Here is a 10016-nt window from a genome sequence, read left to right on the forward strand (position 1 = left end):
CGGAAAAAATCAGAAGCGACTGAATTATTGGAGAAGACAACCTCCTTGGTTTTGTTACAATCAGAGTCGTCCACGTGTCTTTAATCATGAAGCTTCAAGAGTTTTGTCCATGTGGAGAATAAGATAGTACTATATATACAAAATAATTTTCACTTTTATTCTCACCCTTAATATTACTAAATAAAATAAATACTATTTTCACCAACTATTACATTATAATTTTAGATTATAATTAACTTTGATATATTTCATAAAAAATCATTATCACAATACAACAACATAACTTACATATCAGCTCAAGAAGTTAGAATTTATTGGACTAGACGTTAATTTATTCTAATTCTGAAAGTTTTACACATACATTAAATTTATCAATTAACAAAACACATAATGTTAAAATGGAGTTTAACGGGTTTAAGTGTACTTTTAATAGAAACTAGATTTTGACTGGTATTTTTTTTTTAATTTTTTTGTGAAAATTAATTTTTATATTTGTATCTTTTGTTATTATTTTTTGTTTAATATTAATTTAATTGATAGAATAGATACATAGATTTGGTAAAAATAAATTTAATTTTATATTTGTGTATAAATTCAAAATTGAAATATTTTTACCAAATTTATGTATATATTATATTCTATCAAATCAAATTAATATTAAACACAAATTTGATTACAAAAAAAATATAAAAATTAAAATTTTCAAGAAAATTTTAAACAAAAAATACACCCGTCCTTTTAAAGGACGGGTCAAAATCTAGTATAACTTTAAAAACTGATGTGTCAAGGTTGGAAAGACTTCTAGTGTTATTAGATCAAGATTATTGGTTAGAAACCATAACGGTTTCTAAAAGAAAAAAAAAAGAAATTGATAATTATATATGTTTACTTATATTTAACATTTTAAAAAACCAATTGAAATGTTGATGGACTGAATATGTCTCTGGAGGTTTTAAACTGATTGTTAAAAGTTTTGCGGTAAGAATTTTTCTCTATTCTCTTTTCTATTTTAATTAATTTTTTTTCAAATGATCATAATTCTCCCTTTATACTGTCAATGGAACTACTTTTTTTTTTAACACTGATTTATTATAATCTTACAATTATGATATGAGAAAGATTACATAGACGATTCGACAAGCGACAATACTATCTGCCTTATGAAGATCTACGCCTATCTGCATCACCTGAGCCGTCACACGAAGATCCACGTCTGACCTGATTTACTTGCATCATGTTGAAGATCCCTTGTAAGCTTTTTCTTCTGTAGTCTACATAGTTGTTTAATAAATCGCTATCTCCGGGACTTGAAACCTGGATTTCCTGTAATCTGCAATAAATTGTATAGTTTAGGATTCGAACCCCAGACCTGGGTGTAAAAACCTTTAAACCTTAACCAATATGCTACGATGCTTCCACATGGAACTACTATTATAGTGTTGATTTAGAGAGATCTAAACTATTCTCTAAACTATAACAATGCTCTAAAATTTTACAATTCTAAGAACATAGGCTCAAAAAATTCTTTTTAAATAAATAATTGGTAAGGATATTTTATGTTATGGTAAATTTAGTGTTAACTAAACATCTATAATCTATTGTATCTACAAAATATACGATTGCTACCTATAGCATTAAATTACACGACCACACATTTAGACAATATTGATGTATCTCTAACTGCAGAAACATGCAATTAAAAATGTTGATGAATCTCTAAAAACACATGTTATATACCTAACACAATAATCATACTTTTTGTTGCTGACAATAGATCGAACATTGAAATCATGCAATTCAATATTGGAAAATTACATGATCAAAATAGAATATAGACTATGACCAATTTATATGATATGCGCCAATTATAATATGTCAGTTAAACTAGATTGGAACATTTTGGATAAGATCGCCTTTGTATTTGGAATCGCTTTCTTTCAATACTGAATTGTCAGATTCTAGGTTATGATGGGTAATTATGAGAATAATATAGAGTAAATAGAAAAATGAAAATAAGAAAAAGGTAAAAAATGTGAAAAGACAAAAGAGAAATAGTATCCAGCGTTGATATACTTTTCTTGTGAATCCAAGAGTATAGTTTAGCAATGTCTAGAGTAAAAATAAGAGAATGATAGTTTACATGATTGATAAACTTTCAGCTGAATTCAGAGTAAAATAGTTTTACTCCAAAATATTTACTCTAAATTGACTATACACCTTTAATATTATGTCTACTATTTCCATAATAAACAATATTGTGATGATATTAACTACATAATACATGAAAGTTCATACATATCGTCATGTTTTACCATATTATTTATGTGTATAAAGATACATTAATTATTATTGTATAAATGTGTAAGCATGTGATGATTTATAGTAAGTGACAATATGTATAAAATTGTAATATTTGTTTGGCTAAATTGAATTTATGTTTAATCTACGTATTAAAGATGCTAATGAGAAGATAAACTATTTTTTTCTTTGTGTAATATATTTGCATATAGTTTGTTTTTTAGTAATTCTGCGTCCGGGGTATATGAATGAGTTCTGAGTGGTTGAAATTATCTTTAAGTATCTTGATATCTTCTAGGTAACTTGCAAAAGCTGGTCATTCTTCTTGTTCCGAAACTATCTTCACTAATTGAGAATAATCTGTTGCAAACGTGACATGATATTGTCTTAAGTTCTTCATACATTCCATTTTCCAAATGAGCGCTTCAACTTCTGAATGAAGTGGTGATAAACTTGCATTTATATTTCTTGTCCCCATTAAACCCTCAAAACCAGCAAGAGTATTGTACCAGCCTTAATCCTGAGTGAATATCATTTTTTTCCATGACCCATTTGTAGAACACCATCTTCCCATATTCCTGGTATGTGAGGTAGCATTGTTTCCTCCTGCTCTCTCGTTTGTGTAACTCTCTGAGTGATCGATGTTTGGGCCTCCCTCCAAATCAACGATTATGTCTCTGCCAATTTTAATGTCTCTGCCAATTTTAATGTCTCTCTTGAGTCAATATCTATATTACTAAAACCCTTGTTGTTTCTGATCTTCCAAATATATCATAAAACCCATCCAAATTGGTGATCATCCATTTGCGGAGATACCATCCAGTACAGATCCATGTTTGTGAAAAGCGATTGAGTACGAAAATTGTCAGGATTTGATGGGATCCTTGATAAAGCTCAGAATTGAACTGCCGGTGGGCATTCAAAGAACACATGATTTATGGACTCTTCAGACACTCCACATCTTGCACAAATTGTATCCCCTTGAATCCCTCTTGCTCGCAATTTTTTTGTCACTGAAATACATCATGATAAAATATGCCAGAAGAAGTGCTTTATCTTTGGAAGACATCTTATTTTCCAAGAGAAAGCCTTAAGAGGGTTAACATTTGGTCTGTATAACTGCAATGGTACTTCTCTATCCAGGTAAACCCGTTCTACCTGATAACCTGATTTCACTGTATTCCTACCCTTATTGGTGAAGTGCCATCCATCTCGGTCAACCATGTGATACCTATTCAACGGGATACTTTCTATAATTTGTGCATCCTTTTCATCTACCATAGATCTAATAGCCTCAGAATTCCATGTCAGTGAAGTAGCATTGATGAATGAAGCCACTATAAGATCAGGAGAAAAGTTACTAAGGTGTTGATTTTTCTTTGCTAGTCTCGGGCGAGTGGTTGGGAGCCAAGGATCATTCCATACTGAAATAAAGGATCTTGATCCCACCCTTTTGATTAGTCATTTGTTGACCATAAATCAAGCGGATATAATGCTAAGACATCCCTAGGACGGTGAATATGATCGGATCGGAGTGATGCATTCCTGAAATACCTACCTTTAAAGACTCGTGAAAATAAAATTTGAGGTTTCTCAATCAAATGCCATAATTGTTTTTCCAACATAGCCGTATTAAAATCAGTAAGGTCTTTGAAACCCAAACCTCTCTCTTCCTTGGGTTGACATAAGTTATCCCATGATTTCCAATGAAGTCCTCTTGCATTTCCCTCTGGACTCTACCAAAATTGTGCCACTGTGCTCGTGAGTTTCTTTGTTACTGTCTTGGGTAGACGATAGCATGACATAACATGGTTTATTTTTTAGTAATTCAAAATACAAAATATGTAAAACATATGAAATATAGATAATAGAAAGGGGAATTAGAAATAGAAAAAGGAAAATAATTGAGCTGTGATAAATAAATAAAATTACGAAAAGAAGAAAAAGATATGTAAAAAAGCTAATATTCAAGGACTAACGACTGCACATGTTATTTGGGATCTATATGTTAATAAATTATTGATTTATTTTTATATATTTTACATTTAAATTAGATATTTTAGTTTTAAATTTTAACAATAAATTATTTTTATGAATTATATAAGTTACATATACCAAAACTAAACTAGACGAATTTGTAGATCTGTACTAATATTATTGTGTGCTTCAACAGATTTAAATCAATTTATACCAATTTTAATCAATTTAATTTAAACCTATTTGAGCTATATTATTCTAATTTTTAAAAATTGTTTCGGATGGCAGATTTGTTGTCAAAGCAGACGTTTTGACGCAACTAAATCAATTTTTAAAAGTTCAAAAAAAAAAAAAACTAAACCAATTTTTTGAACATTGGAAAAAAGAACTGTAAAAATAATCATTGAATGGCTTCGAACTGACTGACTACATTTCTTTACGGGAATTTTTTTTTCTTTCAGTAAAAGAAAATATTATAATAATCATTGAATCGCTTCGAACTGACTGACTACGTCTCTTTACGGGAAGAATTTGTTTGTATTTATACGAGTAACAAAGATGTTGGGAAGAAGACTTGTTCCGAATAGGCTAACTCGTTAATTTTTCTTTAATCCCTTGATGTCTGTGTATTGAACGAGTGTTAGCCGTTATGTTCTTACAATCAATACTATTAAATTAGGAACATGTCTAATTGATAATAGTTGTGTCTAAATATTATTTCTTCTATTTTTATCAAAAAAATAAAAATAAAAAACTATTATTCCTTCTATTTAAAAGTCTTTTTATTATTCTCTTTATTATTTAAACACTAACTGTTAATCTTATATATTTCTACCTTTTAGTGAATATTAATAGTAACCTCCTCCATTAGTTCCTATATTCTCGGGAGTCGGGACCCATAACTCCCAAACATAGAAGAATGTTCTTTCGTGCTTTAATTTGTTTTCTGTTTCAATCTTGAACGATCATCATATGATCAAAGACAATATGTTTACTGTTATAAAAATAACAGAAAAGTCTATCTTTATTCATAACATAAATGTTCCTTATATAAAAGATTACACCGTCATAGATAAATGGAAAGATTACAAATCATAATCTCTTGGTTATGAGCCATCCCAATCTAGTTCATAACACTCCCCCTTGGATGCCATAACCATTTAGAGCTTGTAATGTATTTTAATTTTGCCTCATTAAAATCTTACTAGAAAAACCCAATTGGGACAAAACCATGGTGAAGAAAAAAGAGTACAACACACATTACTCTCCCTGATTTGGACATTACGGAAGGTCTCTTGGACCTCTCCAATTTTCTTCAATCCGTGGGTGATAAAGATCTTGGGCATAATATGCTTCGTCCTCGAACATGATAGTTGGTTCTTTTTTACCATCGGCCATGCCACAATCTGATCGAACATATTGAGTCATCGACCTCAAATACACACACACGAAATCTTGGATGATGTTGCTGTGATATGTGTGTACCATCATGTGTAAAATATAACCTGTCTGAAAACAAATCAACAAAACCAAATAACCCCTCTTTGGGTTGGTTAGTATAAAATAAACCAAAATCAAAGGCTTCTTCATCGTCCTTCTTATGGACCAACCAAATCAGTGTCTAAAACAATACTTCTGCATCATCCATCTCAGGACTAAATGGACTTCTTTATCGTCCACCTTTGGACTGAATGGATCAGTGTCCAAAACAAGTGATCTCACGCCCATATACTAGATAATGGGTGAGACTGGTCCACATTAAATCTCTTGAGTATTCATTTCTGTATATACTATTTAATGCACAAGGATTTCATTGTTAATGTACTCAAGCTGTAATCCCAAACAAAACTTTGTTTTCCAAGATCTTTCATCTCAAACTCCTTCTTGAGATATTCAACTGTTTGAGAAATTGTATCTAGAGGTTCCTAGGATATTCAGATCATATACTTTGATGATTATCAATATTGTTCTCGAGAACTTGCTGTACTTTCAGCTCAATACCCTCTTAGTACTTTCATTATCCAGTGGACCATATAAATATGCAGTCACTACATCAACTTGCTGCAAGTCTAATTTTCTCTCTTATATAGCCAGACTTATGAGAAATCTAAAAGTAGTTGCATCCACCACATGGGAGTATGTCTCCTCATAATCTATTACTGGTCTTTGTGAGAATCCTTGTGCAACATCAGCTTTATATCTCACGATTTCTATTCCTCACAAGACCCATTTATATCCACTGGTTTTAACATCATATGGCGTCTTAATCATATGGCCAAATACGCCTTTCTTCCTTAAACTATTTAACCCCACGTTTCCATTCAATCCAATCTGTTCTACGAGTGCGCACTCTTATATTGACGTGGGTTCATGATCCTCGCTTATATTCATAAATTCAAGTGCTACCTTGTATGCAAATAAATCATCTTATGTCGACATTCCTTATTGGTTCCATTATGTTCCAGACATGATATAATCGATTGAGATTCATTATTATCAGGACCTTTAATACTTTGCAGCTTGGCGTCCCAAGCTACATTGTTTGGTACCTGTACCTTAGAGCCGGCCGGCCTTATCTCCATGTCTGGGATGGTTTCCTTAGTAACCTCGGATTTGGATTTTGATTATCATTCTCTGCACCTTTCTTTTGTTTCCGAGGATTCTTATCTTTTGGAACCTATTTGGTCTACCACATTTCATACGTTGTCTAGACTTTGTAGCAACTTGACTGTGTCTCTTCTTGGACATCAAATCCATTTGTGCTTTACAAGCTGGTTTATATATGACTTAGTCATTCTTTTTCGGGTCAGCAAATGTGTCTGGCATTTGATTTGCTAGCTTTGTAAATGTATAATCTTTGGACGTCTATTTCACATTCTTTAGTCCGAGGATCTTGCCAAGACATTGATGGTTGATTCCATTCTATTTCTTTTACCATTCTTTTACCAGCTTTATTTTTTTTTCTCCTCCTGGTCTTAAAATAATCTGTGTACCTGGCCTCAAATATAATCACCCATAGTTGGCTCAAAGTACTTTATTATTGTGGGAGAATCATATCCAACGTATATTCCCATCCTCCCTTTGAGGTCCCATCTTAGTTCTCTGTGGTGGAGCAATTAGTACATATACAGCACATCCAAATGTCTTATGATGGGGTATGTCTGGCTCTTGACTCGTTAATAATTGTGATAGGGGATATCTATGCTCACTAAATGGCCTGAAGCGTATTAACTTAGGTGCATGTAAATTTCGTGTGGCCCAAGCTGTGAATGGGAGTTTTGACCTCATAAGTTATGGTCTATCAATCAGCTATTTGCGTTTTAAAAGATTTCGGCCACACCGTTCTTGGTATGGGCATGTATCACAGAATTGTCCACACTTACCCCCATGGACATACCATAATCATTTAAACGCTTGGGACATGTATTCACCAGTATTATTTAGACATATAGTCTTTATTTATGAAAAAGGGGCTCGTAGCCGTTTTACTGGTGATGGCCTAATGAGCTTCTCTTGTGTACATGCTACACACGTGAGATTCTTTGGGATAACTCTTCTTATCTTTTAATGTGTGCCTTTTGAATACCATTTTTCGCATCATGTTTGGACCAGGATGGCCAATCTGGTCGTGCCATAAAGTGTATATTTTCGCAGGCTTTTAGCCTCTATCATACTGATCTATGCATAGTCTAGGTCAGTAGAGAATGCAGGTATAGTCTTTAGGACTTTTTATGGCCTTGGGCGATTTTATACATATATCTGAAGGAACTCTTTGTTTCCTTCGCCCATTGTTTCAATATGGAAACCATTCATTCTTATATCTTTAAAACTCAATAGGCTGCTCTTGCTCTTAGAGCTGGGTGAATATAAGGCATCACTGATTTCTAGATGCATACCCTTAGGCAATAATATATTAGCCTAGCCATAGTCTTCTTTCAGACTGGCGATACCTGCTTTAGTACTTATATTGGCGTTTTTCAGTGTACTCATATAGAAAAATCATTCATTCATTTAATCTAAGCAGACAATGTAATAGAAATAAATTCAAGGAGATAAAAATCAGAGAAAGCATACAAGCAAAGCAATCACACAAGTTTGATGTCGAAATCAGATTATCAACTTGATTCTTTTAGGCAATCATAAGTCTCATATTCCATAAGATCATCTTGATCATGTTCGAAATTATTTTCACCATCTTTATAGACCAAGTGGGTTTCAGGATTCTTCCCTTTCAGACTCTCTTTGATAGAGGTCACAAAAATGTTTGGGAGTCCTTCATATCTTAGCCCAATGGTTCCCCATTCCACATCTATGGCACACTGATTTGGTCGAGCTTTGTGGTTTAAAGGATATACCACGGCCACTGCCTTGACCATGGCTCAAATTGGGTTGATACCCACGGCCTCTGCCATAGTGATTCCCACGGCCAAATGTGTTATAGTGGCCATGGCCACGTCCTTTCCACCCTCCACGGTCATGACCGTGTGGTCTATCATTCTGGACGTGGTTACTTTTTTTTTTTTTCTTCTGTGGCCTTATTGGTATCAGGTAATGGGGTTAATCCAGGAGGTCTCAATTCACTGTTTCTCATCAGTAATCCATTATTTTGCCCAGCTAGCAATAGAGTCATCCACGGACTTATAGTCCTGGATTCTGGGATTCCTCCAATCAAATAGGACATTTGGTAATAACACCGTTCTTTGGTGATCATATCTCGATTTTTAACTCTGTCCAAAGGTCTAGAGGATTCTCTATAGTCAGATGCTGATCTTTGAGACTCTTAATAAGATGATGGCTAATAATTAATATTGCCATGTATCAATTTATCTCATTGGCATTATTGCCTTCTATGATACATTCACCAAGTCTTTTTTACTTTAGGATAATCTTTGTATCCAATGCCCACCGTAAATAATTATCTCTAGAGAGATTTAGGGCAGCAAAATCCAGGTTGATTTTCGACATCTCAAATCATATATCACTCAATATTTAGGTATAATTTTCATGCGGCCTTACTCTTAAAAACAATCAATTTGGATTTCAATCTTGTGAGAACAATGAAACTATCAATCTTAAAGACATTTAATGAATCTGCCAATTTCTAGCAAGTCTCAGCAGTACTATTTCTATGTGCTCACAATATTATGGTTTATCAAGACTAGCAAAAACGGATTCAATTAATCATGCAATTAGAGTTTAACAATCAATGGATTTTAGCAAGACTAGTAAAAATATTTATTAATCACTCAATCAGTTTCAAGGCTGATTTTAGCAATACTAAAATATAGATATCAAGCATGAATTTCAATGAATCAGTTTCAAGGCTGATTTTAGCAATGCTAGAATATAGATTTCAAGCATGAATTTCAATGAATCAGTTTCAAGGCTGATTGGTATTTAGCATAAACCATGTGTAAATAATTTATCTAGTATCCGAATTTATCAAACCTCAAAAATATATAATCAGATCAATCAATTTAATCGAACTTAGCATACAATCTTAAACCTCAAGACATTAGATTTTATCATGAATCTATCAACCTAGCATACGGATTCTAAATTCTCAAAGACATCCAAATCAGATCAATATAACCTATCATACAGATTAATTAGGGTTTTTATTTAAAACAGATCAGATTACAAAACTATCAATCCTAGCAGATGATATTAAACCTCAAGAATCTTGCAATCAGATCATTTGGATTTTAAACAAGTAAACCTCAATCAATCTATCAACCTAT

This window comes from Brassica napus, chromosome C8, assembly GCF_020379485.1.
Source record: "Brassica napus cultivar Da-Ae chromosome C8, Da-Ae, whole genome shotgun sequence".
Taxonomy (NCBI): Eukaryota; Viridiplantae; Streptophyta; class Magnoliopsida; order Brassicales; family Brassicaceae; genus Brassica; species Brassica napus.